This window comes from Vulpes vulpes, chromosome 2 (genome assembly GCF_048418805.1).
Source record: "Vulpes vulpes isolate BD-2025 chromosome 2, VulVul3, whole genome shotgun sequence".
NCBI classification, from domain to species: Eukaryota; Metazoa; Chordata; class Mammalia; order Carnivora; family Canidae; genus Vulpes; species Vulpes vulpes.
In genome coordinates, this window is record NC_132781.1 from 17,492,113 (window position 1) to 17,508,914 (window position 16,802).

The 16,802-nt window shown below is 42.7% G+C and overlaps 1 long non-coding RNA gene across 1 annotated transcript; it reads right to left on the reverse strand.

The window, feature by feature from the left end:
* Positions 1–7,746: 7,746 nt before the first annotated feature.
* Positions 7,747–14,666, reverse strand: LOC112920682 (uncharacterized). The gene is made up of 2 exons (XR_011999610.1): positions 14,514–14,666; positions 7,747–12,641 (listed from the first exon to the last, which is right to left on the reverse strand). It is a non-coding gene; the product is annotated as an uncharacterized lncRNA (long non-coding RNA).
* Positions 14,667–16,802: the final 2,136 nt, after the last annotated feature.

Genomic DNA, 16,802 nt, shown 5'->3' on the forward strand with positions numbered 1-16,802 from the left:
AAATGTCAGTTCTGCCAGTGTTGTTGGCATCTAAACCAGGGTTCTAGCAGAGACTTTGTGATCCAGAGAGTAGACATTAAATATGCATTTTGGTTCAAATAGTGGATGGCTGTGTGAGTGTGTGTGTGTGTGTGTGTGTGTGTGTGTGTGAGAGAGAGAGAGAGAGAGAGAAAGAGAGAGAGAGAGAGAGAAAAAGGAATAAAGGAAAAAAAGGATTTGAATGGAAACAGCGCAGAGCTCAGTACTCCTAAATTAAAGAAGAATTAGTATACTTAGGTGGCACCATTACACAGGTTTCCCTCCCAGATGGGAGTTAGTCCTGTGTAGTAAATAGTTGTAGTTGTTTTGCATTTTGATGCAGAAATAACCTTTTCATTTTTCAGAATTCTCAGTGAAAATTATTTGACTGAATTACATAAGGACTCATTTGAAGGCCTGCTATCTCTACACTATTTGTAAGTTAATTAATCACTTATTATGAGTTTTTAGTTATATTATCTGTAAAATAAATATGGGGTTCAAATTAGATAATCACTACAATTTCTTCTAACAATAAAATTCCATCTCTAGCATTAAATATCTCATATGCATTTTCAATTCTTTAATTCTATAGACAAGATAAAGATAGAAAAAGACCCTTCAGTTATAGAGCAAAAGGGGTAATTAGGTCTGAGCAATTATGGATGCACATATGAACCTGTTTTGTAAGTGTTCAGATACTGTGTGCTTACATTTAAACTTAATTTATGGCTCATGGATCAAATCATGCTCAGGTCTGTCTTTATACAGCCTATGAGTTAAGAATGATTTTTACATTCTTAAAGGACTGTAAAAGAGAAAAGAAGAGAAAGAGAAGAATATATGACAGAGACCATATATGGCCTGCAAAGCCCAAAATGTTTGCTATCTGGGCTTCACAGAAAAGGTTTGAAAAAGTTGGTTAAGTAAAATGAGACGAATTAAAATAAACCTCAAGTTGTCACCTACAGGACAAGAAAATATACTTATATTATTTTGAATGCCGTTAACCCAGAATGTTTTTAATAATTTAATCTAAATTAAACATTTAAATATTAATTATTTAAGCAGGTGAATTATGTAAGCAGTATTATCAAGTACCTATTAAGTTACCAAGAGAACAGATTAAGGATTTCAGTGGGAATTCTAACACCAGTATTAAAAGTAGATGTTTAAAATGATGGTTAAGGGGTACCTGGCTGGCTCAGTTGATAGAGCAAGTGACTTTGGATCTTGAGGTTGTGGGTTTGAAACCCACATTGGGTACAGATATTACTTAAGGAAATAAAATCTTTAAAGTAAAATAAAATGATGGTTAAGTGGTATGGTTAGAAATGTTTACATTAAGCAAACATATCAGAAATGCCCCTAATGTCACTAATTATAAAATAAAATCTCCGCAGCCTCATTGTCAAGGAGGAAAAGCTTCTTTAGTATTTCTAGGTATACATGCAGAGATACCATGTTCTTTGCTATAAAGGTTCAATTTTTATCTTTGTCTGTGGCATCCAGAGCTGTGTAAGTCATTAATCCCTATTAATGATGCTCTTGAGCAAATAGAGTCTTCTTGCAAATGTAGAAGGTTTAAGGATAGTGGGTAAAAAAGAGCATGATATGACACTAAGAATAGTCCTTTAAGTTATCAAACCTTCCAAGTCTTAGGGGACAGCCAATTGTGTTGGTTTTCTTGGCTACTTCTGCCATCTGGACTCTAAACTTTACAAACACCAGTTGAAGAAAATCAAATGAGATAAACTGCTCAAAGGATTAGGAACTTCGTTACTACTACTATGAAATACTTTGTAAGCCAATAATTTTATGTTAGCTGAAGTGTTCCAATTCATTAAAAAAAAAGGTCAATAAAAAGCTAATATGACAGGCACTATGCCCAATATCATATGCACTCAGATGATTAAGACAGGCTTCCTACCCCTATAGGAACTCATGATCCCACAAGGAAGATAAACAGAAGCTCAAACCATAATGCATAAAGCACTAAGTGGATGACAAAGTGCTGAAGAGGTGCAGAAGAGGGAGCCATAAAGTCATAAAACCACATTTCTTTTTACACAGTCATTTTGTTTCTGCTATTCACTACCCAGCTCCTTATATTTATTTTATAAATATTTGAGTTTTATGTCCATGTGTCAATTTTAAACATGGTAGACAATGCAGATGAACACAACTAGTCCATACTTTCAAGGATTTTATGATCAGAGGAAAAAGGATGCAAAAATAACTATATTAAAAATAAATTGGAATGCCTGGCTGGCTGAGTTGGTAGAGCATGTGGCTCTTGATCTCAGGGTCATGAGTTCAAGCCCCAGGTTGGGCGTGAAGCCTACTTTAAATTTTTTTTCAAAAGAAGAAGAAATGGATATGGGCAATGCTCTCATTGGTTTTGGAACACAGATGAGGGAGAAAAGACTTCACATTGGATCAGGGAAGTTATTAGAGCAATGCTGTTTCAACAGGACCTTGAAGAGCTATTGGGTATCATCAGACAGACATTTTAGGAAGAATAAGCTTGCAAAGGAGAATGGGAGAAAGGCAAAATACAGAAAAAATATCTTGAGTACCTGTAGAGTAGGAGATTAGAGCTAGTCTTCTAGGATTTTGAAGGCCGGGGATTAACATGCCACACTACTGGATTATCACAGCAGTGCTCCAGGACAAGCTTTAAATTGCAACAGAAAAATAAATAAATAAATAAACTGCAACAGAGTCATTTGGAGGGCTGGTCACAAAACAAGCTCCACCTCCACAGTTACTGATTCCATCAGTCTAGAGTAAGGCTGAGAATTTGCATCTTGAGTAAGTGCCCAAGTGATGCTGGCATTCGAGAACCACTTCTGGAGAATTAGTCTGGTGACTGTGTGCAGGATGGATTAGAAAGGGAGAGACTAGAGATGGCAATGCCAGTCTGAAGAGTAGGTGGAAAATGAGAGACTAAGCTGGAATCACTGGAAGTATGAGGGTCAACTATAATCAAGAATGGGTGTTTTCAAATCAAAATCCAGTACTATGTGGGTTTTTTGTTATTTGTGTCTCACCACTTGCAACTGAAGCAATTAATAAATTCATGGAATATTAAGGCAAATATACAACCAAAAATGAATTTCTATTAACATTATGATATGATTCTGTTAGTTCAAATTTATGTATTGCTTAGAGGAGTAACTTCCTTTCAATATAAATGAAAGGATTTCTTTTATTTTTTCTGGTATTGAATTGGCCTAGAAAAATAGAACTAAACCAATGTGTTCCAATATGACAATACCCCTTTTAATATTAGAAATTATAATTATAGGGGCGCCTGGTTGGTGTAGTTGGCTGAGCATCTGACTCTTGTTTTAGGCTCAGGTCATGATCTCTGGATCCTAAAATGGAGCACCCTGTTGAGCTCTGCACTCAGTGAGGAGTCTGCTTGGGATTCTCTCTCCCTCTCCCTCTGCTCCTCCCATTTGTGCATGCGCACGCACACACACACTCTCTCTCTAATAAATAAATATTTTTTAAAAAGAAATTATAGGGGCAGCCCGGATGGCTCACCAGTTTAGGGCCACCTTCAGCCCGGGGTGTGATCCTGGAGAACCCCGATCCAGTCCCACGTCGGACTCCCTGCATGGAGCCTGCTTCTCCCTCTGCCTGTGTCTCTGCCTCTCTCTCTCTGTGTGTGTGTGTCGATATGAATAAATTAAATAAAAATTTAAAAAATAAAGAAAGAAATTCTATGTGGAGTTAAAAACTTTGCTCTCATAATCTAGAAATTGATAAGGCCTCAAATGTCCTCTAATCAATTCTTCTACTCTCAGGAAAGATTACTTCCAGAATCTATCAAGAGCTGTAGTTACATGTTTCATTTATGAAGGTGAGACTCTTAAGAGAGATGAGGAGAGTTATGGGCTCTGGAAGGTTCAAATAACAATTCCTATGGTTCAGAGTTTAGGCAAAAGCTACTTATTCAATACTATCATCCTACTAATTAGGTATATATAATAGCTAATTGAGGCAGTATTTTCCTTTTACTTTTCCTAGAGATTTATCCTGCAATAAGATACAATCTATTGAAAGATGTATGTTTGAACCACTACCTTTTTTTCAGTTTATGAAAGTTACAAATATAATTTCCTTATATTTGGAATTTTTGTTAAACTTAATTGTAAACCTCTTTGTTATAATCATTTTGAAATATGATTTTAATTTTATTAGTAGAAAGCTACTAAAATTATGTAGCGAACCTTTTTTGTCAGTAGCAAAGATTAGTGGCTTTAATAAGGTACCACTTTTGAATGGTAGTAATAATCATATCTCTTTCAGATAAAATCAGGAATGAAATAGATTATGGAAAACCAGCAGTGGTTGATAATCCGAAATGTTAAGTATACTTTTTTCCTTTCTGACTTTAAAGTGCTTCTTCATTCACCTACACAGGTCCAGACTGATGGATTATTTTTAAAAATTCTTTTAGTCACTTCATTCGTTCTTTTTTTTTTTTTTCACTTCATTGGTTCTAACAATACAAGCTCCATGATTTTAGAAACTGAAGGACTCTACCATGTAGAAGGGCTATATCTTATGCAAGTAGAGTACATTCACATGCTGGCTTGTCTGTGGTACATCAGTGTTGTGCTAAGAACATAAGCACTAAGAGAGAATAAGGTGATTCTAAGCCTTATCCCTATTGAATTATTTACCCCACTGTTGAGAATACCAATGAGGCAGGTGTAGCCATACTATGAAGGCAAATTGAGCTGCAGTCACAGAGACACCCTAATGCTTCCCCAGTCATCCAGCATTGGTTTCCTTTAGATAGCTGTGTGCACACACAAGTTTATACACTTCAGGGTATTGTCATCACTTTTTGGTATGTACTGGAAATCCTGGCAGCTTCTTCTTCAGATTCAGAAAGGCATAATCATTACGGGTGGAAATAATAACTCGGTCTGTCCTTTGGGAGGACTCAGGGTGGCTGTTTTATTATTTTCTATTAGTAATAGTTCAAAAGGTTTCAGACAGTCATACCCAGCAACCACTATACTTTCCTTCTCCCAACTGCATCTTATTCTTCCCATGCATGTTATTAACGTATCTTCTTTCTCTCGGAACCATAGCAGTTCCTCCTCTGCCCCATAATATTTCTTTAATACCCACCTCTATTAGGTGCTTACTGTGCTCCAGGCACTATACTAAGGACTTTTATGTATTGTACAAGCAAGACAGTGTGACCAAAACTCTTAGATAAGTGCCTGGCACGTGGAAAATACTCAATACATGCTCCCTGACACTGTATCTCATTTTCGTTTTTCCAACAGCTCTTGTGATGTAGATATTGTTATCCCCACTTTGGGGACAAGGAAATCGAAACTCAGAGACACTGGGTAACTTGCCTAGGTTCACATTGTTAATAAGTGGCAAAACCACTTACAAGATTTTCAAGTAATACAGCTCCGCTTTCCCTTGTACTAGGAGCTGAATGATGACTATTTGGCTTTTGGTGCATTGTCTCTTGGAGTTGGTTTCTAACTGGAATAAGAGCTTTAGAGCAGAGAACTCTTTTTCCCTATGACAGTCCCATGCTGCTGGAGCTCCTGGCCATGCCACCTATGGGTATCCCCAGACTTTCCGCTCACTGCCCCAGGGCAAATGTAACACCATTACTACTAGGCACCTACTCTATGCTCAGCCTTATGCAAGATGCTTTGCATATGGTCTTTCATTTAATCCTCAAATCGCCTTATGAGGTAAATGGTACTAAGTAAGACTCAGAGATGTTTGTTATTCAAGTCACTTCACCAGGAAGTGACAGCCAGAATTCAAGCCTAGGTCTGCCTGGTTCCAAGGGCCCTTGCTTCTTCTGCTGTTCCTCACTGCCAGGAATTCTTCTTTAAAACTATTCTCAGAACTTGGATTAAGATATAGGCTTACCATTTCAGATTCTTTAGACTTGGCCCCTCCCTTACCCCTGAGAAAGGATATATATGATAAAGTTAGTTAGAAGTCTTGTATTGAGGAGCTTCACGTGGGGAGTCACGTTCTCGTGGCTCTCAGACATATAGAGATGAATAAAGGAAAAGGGTTTTCCATCCCCAAGTACTTCAAACATACTGGAACAGGGTCTAGGTCACTCTACTTATTTCTTCGACTGGTTTCCTTCCAGGAGCCAGTTTTCCCTGCCTGTCTTCGGATTCTAGGATAGATAGTTTGGAGTTTGTCCTATTTTAAATGTATTTTCACTGCCTGCTTTGGACATTTTTTCAGCTAAAGCTATTAGGATTTCAGTACATTCGGGACAGTGAAGACATGCTTCAGTCCTCAATTATTCTGTCTCCTTAGTTAATAGAAAGGAAACATAGTCCATCTGTCTGCACCCGTATAGAAGATCTGGAGAAAAAAAAACAAACAGGTAAGACATGTTCCCTTATTTTGTGAGCTACCTTTAATCTGTCACATTGTTCTACAGCAAAAGGCTTTTACCAAAATGCTTGAGTTTTCCTCAAGTAAGGTATAGTTTAAAAAAATCATTTAACATAATATCTCTTCAACTTTGATGACAAGACAGCCTTTAAAGCTAATAAAAACTGTTGTTTTATTTTACTTCCATAAAGATAACCCTGTGAATGTCAAAAAGCCAATGGACTGGGGTCAGCACATCTTTTATCTGCAAAATGAAGGAACTGAACCGAAAGGAAAATGGTCTCTAGTGTGATGTCCTCAGTGAATCTAAACCACTTGTATTGTGGTTTGTAGAAAAGCAGTTGCTCTGGAGTACTCCACCTGTAAACTTTTGGGTCAGTTCTCATTCTGTCCTTCCTCCAGGCACAGCCTTCATGAGGAAAAGACAGCACTAAAGACAGGAGGAGGAACAAGGATAATTTAGAGTGGCCCCATATTTTGGTTTCACTAGTGATAAATGCAGGATGTTAATCTCAGTAGGACAAGGGCTGTCTGGTTAAGAGGAAACACTGAGCTGATGGGTACAAGACCATGGGTGAACACCTAGGAAAGAGTGGACAGTTAGAGAACTGAGATAATTTGGGGGAAGGATAACAAACTGTTAAATTGTTTTGGCTACATAATGGTTTTAAAACAAGGGGGATGGGAGGATCCAGAGGTGGAGGAGCTCACCTGCACACAGCCCATCAATGAACTTACATATTTTAATGCCAATTGTTTTTTAAAAGCAAAGGATAGGGCAGACCCAGTGGCTCAGGGGTTGAGTACCGCCTTCAGCCCAGGGCGAGATTCTGGAGTCCCGGGATTGAGTCCCATCCGGCTCCCTCCATGGAGCCTGCTTCTCCTTCTGCCTGTGTGTGTGTGTGTGTGTGTGTGTGTGTGTGTGTGTGTCATGAATAAATAAATAAAATCTTTAAAAAATAAAATAAAAATAAAAGCAAAGGACATTCAATGTTTCAAAGTTGAGGAACTGTGCTTAACCAGACATGTGACACTCACATTCTTCCTCTTCATTAACATTATCTTGCTGAATAATAACTAGCATTACAAATCCAATACATTAATGGTACTGAAAAAAATCTAGAAGAATGGGAATAGGAAGAATAGGGGAGTTTCCAAGGCAAGAACAAAAATGTATGACCCCCCAAACCAAAAAGTATGTCTCCCAACCTCACTACCACTGGCTCCCTCTGACCTCGGCTGTGGAAGAGTCCAAGTTTTTACTCTTCTTTTCTTCACCTACCAACATATGTGGTCTTCTACCACCCAGTGTTCTATTTATCACATCACGGTTCTTTATTTTTAATTGAGATATAATCCACATAATAGACTATGCAACATTGTAAAGTATACAGTCCAGTGGTATACTTCGATAGAGAGCAGTCACCCTAATTCCAGGACAGTTTCATCACCACCCAAAATAAATACCATACCCATCAGTTGTGACCACCCCCTTCTTCCCTCCTCCCAGGCAACAACCAATTCCCCTTCTGTATCCTAGATTTGCCTCTTCTGGACATTTCATACAAATGTGTGTCTAGCTTCTTTCACATAACATGTTAGCTTCAAGTTCTTCCATGTCGAAGCATAGATACCAGTACTTCATTCTTTTGTAAGGCTGTATAATATTCCCTTACATAGACACATCACCTTTTGTTCATCTGTTCCTCAGTTATTAGACATTTGAGTTGTTTCCACTTTTTGACTATTATTAATAATGCTGCTATGAGTATTCACATACATGGTTTTGTGTGGACATATGTTTTTAATTCTCTTGGATACATACCTAGGAGTGGAATTGCTGGGTCGTGTAGTAACTCTATGTCTAACCCTTTTGAGGAACTGCCAAACTGTGTTCCACACGTAACTATGCCATTTTATGTTCTCACCAATGTATGAAGATTCCAGTTTCTCCATAATCTTGCTACCACTTATCATTCTCCATCTGATTATAGCCATCTTAGTGAGTATAAAGTAGTATCTTATTATAGCTTTGATTCGTATTTCCCTAATGACTTAAGACATTGAACATCTTTTCATGTGCTTATTGGCCATTTGTGTATTTTCTTTGGAGAAATGTCTCTTTAAATCCTTTGCCCAAGCCCCAGTGGCATAGCGGTTTAGCGCCACCTGCAGCCTGGGGTGTGATCCTGGATACTCGGGATTGAGTCCATGTAGGGCTTCCTGCATGGAGCCTGCTTCTCCCTCTGTGTGTCTGCCTCTCTCTCTCTCTCTCATGAATAAATAAATGAAATCTATTGAAGAACACATACAGATATGGAACATGCAGGTGTATATGGAAATATTTATCACATATGTAGAAATATCCTTTATCTCAAAAAGCAAAGTGGAATAAGGTATACATTATTTAAAACAAAAGACAAATCAAGAAAGGTGGATGCAACTGAGAATGAGTAGAAAAATGGTAAAAAGAGATTGCACTGTTTAGCACCAAGGTGATTATGTTCACGATGCACATAAATTTAAATTTCTTCAATAAGAATGCTCTGAAATTATCTTCCATAGCAAGTAGACTCTTGAGCTAGCTTGACAGAGAAGCCAGAATTTAAATAATCACATACTATTAAGTACCTTTTTGTACTTGGTGTGGAATTTTAGTCTTTGGTATCATGCATGTTTGGGCTTTCTCTTTCAGAGACATGGGAACAACACAGGTGTCATTTTCAACAATTGAGAGCATTCTCATGATGACCCTTGAATTGGAAAAAGTGTAAGTTGATTTTTCTTATGTGTATTTCCCCTTAGTTGTGTATTTAGGTTTGTTTTATTTATAAGTCAGATTTATTGAGGCATAATTTTCAGTTAATATATACTATTTTTAAGTATGCAATTTAATAAGCTTTGGCAAATATATAGTTGTGTAACCACCACCACGTTTGAGATACAGAACATTTCTGTTTGTGGTTAATCTCCTGTTCCCACTATCAGTCCCTGACAGCCATCAACCTCATTTTTGTCCCTATAGTGTTTTTCTTTTTAAGATTTATTTATTCATGAGAGACAAAGAAAGAGTGAGAGGTGGAGACACAGGCAGAGGGAGAAACAGGCTCCATACAAGGATTCTGAGGTGGGACTTGATGGCGGGACTCCAGGATCACTCCCTGAGCCAAAGGTAGACGCTCAATCGCTGAGCCACCCAGGTGCCCCTCCACCATATCTTATAAATGAAATCATACAGTATGCAGTCTTGTGTGATTGGCTCCTTTGACTCAGCAAATCCTTTTGAGATTCATCCTTGTGATTGCATCAACCTGTAATTCACTCCTTTTTATTACTGAGTAGTGTTACAGTTGTGTAGATATATCAGTTTGTTTATGCAGAGAGAGAAGCAGAGATAGAGGGATAAGCAGGCTCCTCTCATGGAGCCTAATGTGGGAGTTGACCCCCAGACCCGGATCAAGCACACCCTGAGCCAAAGGCATTACTCAACTGCAGAGCCACCTGGGCATCCCAACATAAGCAGTTTCTAAGACAAACTTACTATACACTCTGATTTTTTTCTATATTGTTTGTATTCAAAAATAATATTTTGTGTTCTACTGCTAGCTGTGACCTTCCTCACTCACTCATTAGCCACAGCCTGCAGTGAGAAAGTCAGTGAGTTAGGTAACTTTGTTGGTTGGACTCATGCATTTATTTGGTGTGAATGAACTTGTAGGATAAAGCAGCTAGGAAAATAGAAACACCTCTCTCTCCTCCTCCCCAGCAAATGATGCCTATGAGACAAAGTCCAAAGGGGACCAAAGTAAAATGCTTCTGGAGAGAGTAAGGTGCTTCTGTGTTATACTTGCACAGTTTGTTTACTGCACGAGGGCACTTGGCCAAGGGTCCAGGTGAGCAGGATGAAAATCTTGCTTCTACTCAATGCCAACCCACATACAAAGGCCTCCCCAGAGAAATTGTGGGGCCATTTTGGACAGACATGGGAAAATTCTGGAAGTCTAGCATGCATGGGATTATTTTCAGGATCCCAGGTCTGTAGTGATTTTGCTTCCTGTGATTATGGACTGAGATGTCCTAATAGGACCAGAGATACACATTGTGAGAGGCATGGGAAATGGCATGAATCACTAATTGTCTGCATATGTGTTTCCTCTAAGACTCTTCTTTCATTCTCTGCTGCATAAGAGATGCTCAATCGAACGTGAGAGTCAGGTAAATGTGAGGAAGATAAAGTAGTCCCGTGGCTGGAGAGAGCAGGGGAAATGCAGAATTAACAATGTCCTTTCTGTTTTCTAGGAGGGCTTTTTCTGGAGAAGGCGGCCACTTTGGCTTCGACACATGTACAGACCTCTCAATGCCACACGGAAGAAAAATATGGCACAGAAGCTACAGGACAGGGATTCTTCTGATGAGGAAGATATTTTCAACAAGGAACCAGGGTACCTGATTGGGGACAATTTATAATTATTTTCTAACATGAGTTAATTATGTAAAGTTTAATTGTTCCTTTACAGAGTTAAAGGCATTCTTCTTCTTTTTTTGCAGAGAGAAAGGTGATGCCCCAGCAGAGAAGCCTCAGGCTGCAGATTCAGCTGCTGAAGACCTGGGTGAGGAGAGGGACACTGAACTCCACGCCTTCATCGTCACCAAGTGACCTTGTCCTGCCTCAGGCTGTCTATAAAGATTATTTTCTGATACTGGCTACTCAGCATTGCTTGCAAGATATTTATTTTTCTCATATTAAAAATGTATAATTAATAACCAATTCTAGCCATGTGGTAAGGAATTAAAATGGAAATAAACATGTATATACAGGTAACAGGGGCCACTGGTGAGAGGAACAGGCCTGAAGCTAGAATCCCTCGTGGGAGACTGTACTTCCACAAGAGGCAGTGCACGCAGGGAAGGATGAATAGGGGTATCTTCCCCTCATTTCTCCCATAAAATCAGTGTCTGAAAACTGGAAAATGTATCTTCAGGTGTACAGACTATTAAATCAACTGGCAGTTTATTCTGGTGCTCTCTCCCCTGGTTCATCAAATACCAGTTATTCACAACATGTTTGACCTCCCATAGAAGATCATCTATTTCTGGCCCCTCTTGTAAGATTTGTAGCGTTACCAGAATATTTGCATCACTGAGCCTAGCTCCACAGTAGGGCTAAGGCCTCTTTTTCTTCCCAAGAGCTCAAACTCATGCACAAAATATGTGCCCCGTCTTGGCATAGGGGGTTCTTCAATCTTACAAGCTATAGATAATTCACATTGGGGTATTGTTACATTTCTTTAAAAAAAAATACCCCCGCCCAAAAAAATCCGAACCCTTCTATAGCTAGCAGGGAGGGGCTGGAGGGCCCCTCTGTGTGTCTGTGTGTGAGGGTGGTTAATACCCAAGACTGCCCTCCTCAGCCCTTTATTTCAAAAAATATATTGGTGGTGCCACTTACCCATTCTCATGGACCACCCTACTAGCCTCTCCTGACTCCAGTGAGGGTAAGATGTGTGCTGCTAGGCTCTGAAGAGTCTCAGGATATGAATCAGAGTATGAAAGAGGAGGGAAGGTCCAAGTCATGGACCTATGGAGCCTCCTGGAGCGGCTCTGAGGTGGGCAGTTTGCACTTGGCCTTTAATCAGACACTGGCCAAAGTTATTACTTGATGGTTAGAGTGGAGCCTTCAGGGCCACCAGCCTGGTATTTGGCACTGGTTCTATGAGCCTCAGTTTGCTCATCTGTAAAGCGGGCATCATAATAGTTTCCATCACATGACACGCTGGGTGAAATGGGCTCTGCAGGTAAAGTGCTTAGTATATGACACACTCTCAAAAATATTGGCTGCTGCTGTTGCTCCTGCTCTGCTATTGACTATGCAGAGCTTTTCTTGATCCTGTACACCAAAGAATCTGCTAAGTGGATGGGCACTACAGCCACTTGTCCTCTGCTCAGCAAAAACTCCATGGGAAGTCCCTCTGGGGACACTCCCAGGCTTTGAATAGGAGGAGAAGTTCTGTGAGTAGAGCTTTTCCACCCTGGGGCCCTGGCCAGACCTTGACAGTCCTCGTGGCAAATGTTTTCTGAGTGACTCCGGTAATCGTTGCACCAGTAATGCCTGTAGATCTGGAAGATGCTGTAGTCGAAGCTGCCGTCTGCGTTTTCATTTCCCTTCGATATGTTGAATCTGCTTTCCACAAAAGCCAGACATAGCCCTTCAAACAGGGAGAAGGGGGTTTTAGGTTTTTAGGTTTTTAGAAGAGGGTTTTTTTTTTTTTTAGGGTTTTTGAGCTGAAGGAGGAGGGAGATGGAGGAGAGAGGGAGATCAGGAAGCAGAAGAAAGGCAAGAGGATAGACACCTTTACGGAGGGATACTGAAGGTAGACAGGCATTCAATTTTCAAAGAAGTGAGACTATAAATGGCAAGTAAAGACGATGGGTCCTCTTTGGGGCCCTTTACAGTTACTGTCAGGCAATCCCTTGGGGCCTGGTCACCAGAACTTAGAGGGGATGTGTATCCAAAAAGCCCAGGAAATTATAAATTATAAAGGTTAACAAATGGGCCTGGGTGCCTCAAGAATGTCTAGCTACTCTGGGGGAACTTGGTTCTCTCAGTTCAAGGGCAATCAAAATGGTCAAAACTCAACGATCCAGCACCTACAAAAAGAGGAAGCAATTCAAAAGCCTCCAAAGCCACCTAGCCATCAGCTTCCCCAGGATCCACTCACCTACACTCTTCACAACATGTAACATCACGTCTAGTACTGTGTTCCCTGTGTTCAGTACTGGGACTAACTTGCAATCAGCTCTGGCTGGGAGGAGCCCCAGGTGAGGGTCATCTCTAAATGCCAGGAAAACCTTCATGGGCATGGGTCTGTGACCACAGTCAACCCCACGTAGTGCAACCCCCTGAGTTTCTACAGATTACAGTCCAAAAGGAAGTGATAAGCTTCCACTGTCCCAGGCTGAATGAGTAGCCATCCCTCACCTTCCAGGTATTTGGATGATAAGGTACCATTGCAGCAGCCAACACAAGTAACATAATATGAATGCTAGAAACACAATCCTTGAGGACAGGTGCAGGAGACCAGACATTCAGGAAAACCTCTTGACCCATGGGACATAGATCTCTACTCCTCCACACTTACTTACCATCTGAGGCCCTGTACCAATCGAGCTACTCAGTAACTACCCGGCTCTGAAAAAGCACCTGGATTGGCTGTTGGGGGGCAGCAGGTGGGGCTGGCAAGAGACTGCACTAAGTTTTCAGATCACATGGGGACCGCATTAAGGGAAGAATGGGCACAGAGCTGAGAGGAAGAGATGGGGGCACGGAGGCCTCATTTTAAGAAGATTGGGTTGGGGTGGTAGGAACTGGGGCTGCAAGAGTCAGGGACAGTTTTGTAAAGATGAAGTGTTCTCAGGATGGCTGCAGGTGGAAAGAAAGTATGTGGTGGGCTGGGAAGTGAGGGGTTGAGTCCGTGTGGACAAGAAGATACTTAGAAGACTTGGGATAGGGCTGAGATCAGAGCTATCAAGAAGGGGTGAGCTCAGCAGGGCATCCGCTTGGATGGCAGGCATTGAATAAGGGGGGGTGGAGGTGGGGTGTTAGGGCTGAGCAGACCTTGGGGGACTGGGATAAGAAAGCTGAGTCAAAAAGGGGAAAGCCAAGGCGGTGGGGCTCAGAGGAGGTTGGCGTGGAGCACCGGGATCGCCACAGGGGCTGAGGGGTGAGGACGTGATGCTTCAGAGGGCGGAGGAGGATGTGTCTGCGCTCGGGGTTGGAACTGGACTACCAGGGCTCAAGGGTGTGGCTGCAGCAGCAACACCAGAGGTGAGGGGTGGGGGTACGTGCTGGGCGCTGGTCCCCGTCGGGAGAAGATGGAGGGGGCGGTCAGCAGGGGCTGTGCGGGCTGAAGGCTCGGCTCCGAGGGGGCAGGGTGCGGGGCTGGAACGCGGAAGGCAAAGGGTCCTGCAGCAGGACGGCGCAAAGGAACCAGGGGGCTGGGACCACGGACCGCGCCCGCCGCCCGTTCGCATCTCGACCCCGCCGCCCCTCCCCCCCGCCCCCCTGACCACGGACTCACCGGAGGGAGCGGGGAGGGGGCGGGGGTCGCTCCTGGCCGCTGCAGCCTCTGCGCCTCTGACCCGACGCGCCGGCCTCTCCGCCACCGACACCCGGAAACTGCGCTCGCGGCGCCTGACGCCCTCCCGGCGGTTGGGCGCTCGGCCCCGCCCCCGGCCCGCGGAGCCAATGGCGGGGCGGGAGGAGCCGCGGGGCGGGGCCAACGTTCCTGAAGCCCGTGAAGCCTGGAGCAAAGGCTAACAGAGTTTTGAGCAGCTCCTGACCTCTGCCCTAGTAAGACCCCAGCGTCCCCTAAAGTGCCTGCCCGTGGAACTCAAGGCTGTCTAAAGAATTTGCTGCTTATTCCAGCCACTACCTGAAGATAGGGCCCCTGTGTCCCAGCTTCTGTGAGAGAGAAGGAGTCTAGCCTTGGTGAGTGCCAGTTAGCAAATCCAGATGGTTCCATCTGGGCTAACCCCCTTCCTGCCCCTTCCTGCCTGTTGTAATCTCTCACTTCTGACTATGGAGCCCCTACTCATTCCCTTCCCTAGTCCCTCAATCTCCCTGTGCAATACTCAGTCACCTCTGTACTTGCCCCAGTTGAGTTCCGTTCACGATGGACCCTTTCCCCTGTGCCAGGGCAATATTCTATTACTATGGAAATCTGTCTGGACCACTTTAAGTAGTGCCTTGTTTGGTTAGTTATTGACGGGGGAGATGTTCAGGATCAGCTTTTAAAATTAATTTGCTTATTTTTCAGGATCAGCCTTTTAAATAAGCATCCCAAGGATGTTTGAGTTTAGAGGTCCAAAGGCCAAATTTTTTAAAAAGATTTTATTTTTTTATTCATGTGTGAGAGAGAGAGAGGCAGAGCACAGGCAGAGGGAGAAGCAGGCTCCATGCAGGGAGCCCGATGCGAGACTCCATCCCAGGACTCCAGGATCATGCCCTGGGCCCAAGGCAGGCGCTCAACCACTGAGCCACCCAGGGATCCCCACAAGGCCACATTTTCAGAAACTCTGTTTCCCTATGGGCACCGTTTCCTCTGGCAGGCCTTTTGAATGGGGGCTATGTTTTCTCAGATACCTCACTGCCATTAGTCCATGCAGCTTTCATTCCAGTGAGAACATTCTGGAGGCCAAGCTAAGAATCAACTCCAAGTGCTTCTCCAGTCACTTCTGGAGTTGACTGCATGTGATTGGCATCCAGTATCTGGTACCTTAACCTGCTGCCCAGCTAGAAGGACACCTTTTGTGTTTCTGACTTAGCCAGCTCTCCACCATGTTACTACTCCATGGAGACAACACCTTCCTTTTAGAAAGACTTTAACACCCACCCATTTGTTAGATAGTATTGGTTGGCTCTTGCTACCCACTTCTATCCCTTTCTTTGCAGGTGCTAGAAGCCCACAAACCACATTTCACAGATTCCCTTGACAGCAGAGTTCTGCCAATAAAATGTACCTATGTGAAATCTAGGGGTTGAAAAGGAGGTGGAAACCATTCTTTCCTCCTCTGCAGTAGCAGATGTGCAGGCTACATGTTGGGGCTCCTTGTTGCCAGTCACAGGCTTGGGACCATGGAGGGCTGCAGTGACTTCAGCACTGGGTTCCCGAAGTGTACTGACTTTTGAGTGGCAGCAGCAGCTTTGAATGTATGGAAAGCAGCTGTGGTAGAGTAACCTGATATTCACCACTGCTAGCCCCACAGTGGTGAGCATCCATTCCTTGTAAGACATTATGACCGGAGCTGATACCAAGGGCTGGATGCTTAACCATCTGAGCCACCCTGGCATCCCAGAAACGGAGGGAGTTTTGCTTCTTCCACAGGTTGTGCTTCATTATCCCTGTGCTTCATTATCTGTGTTGGTTGAGGAAGGCAGTAGTAGGTTTGGTGTTGGGTGGCATTGGGAGAGAGCCTGGTAGCACACATCTGACCCTCAGTGGAGTCAGGAGAAGCCAGTAGGGTGGTCCATGAGAATGGGTAAGTGGCACCACCAATATATTTCTTGAAATAAAGGGCTGAGGAGGGCAGTCTTGGGTAATTACCACCCTCATACATTTTTCTTTACCCTAGCCCTCCAGGCTCCCCCCCCTGCCCCCGCTAGCTATCCAAGGGTTGGGATTTTTTTTTAACGAAAAGAAACAAAATACCCCAATGTGAATTATCTATAGCTTGTATGAATGAAGAACCCCCCTATGCCAAGACGGGGCACATATTTTGTGCATGAGTTTGAGCTCTTGGGAAGAAAAAGAGGCCTTAGCCCTACTGTGGAGCTACGCTCAGTGATCCAAATATTCTGGTAACGCTAA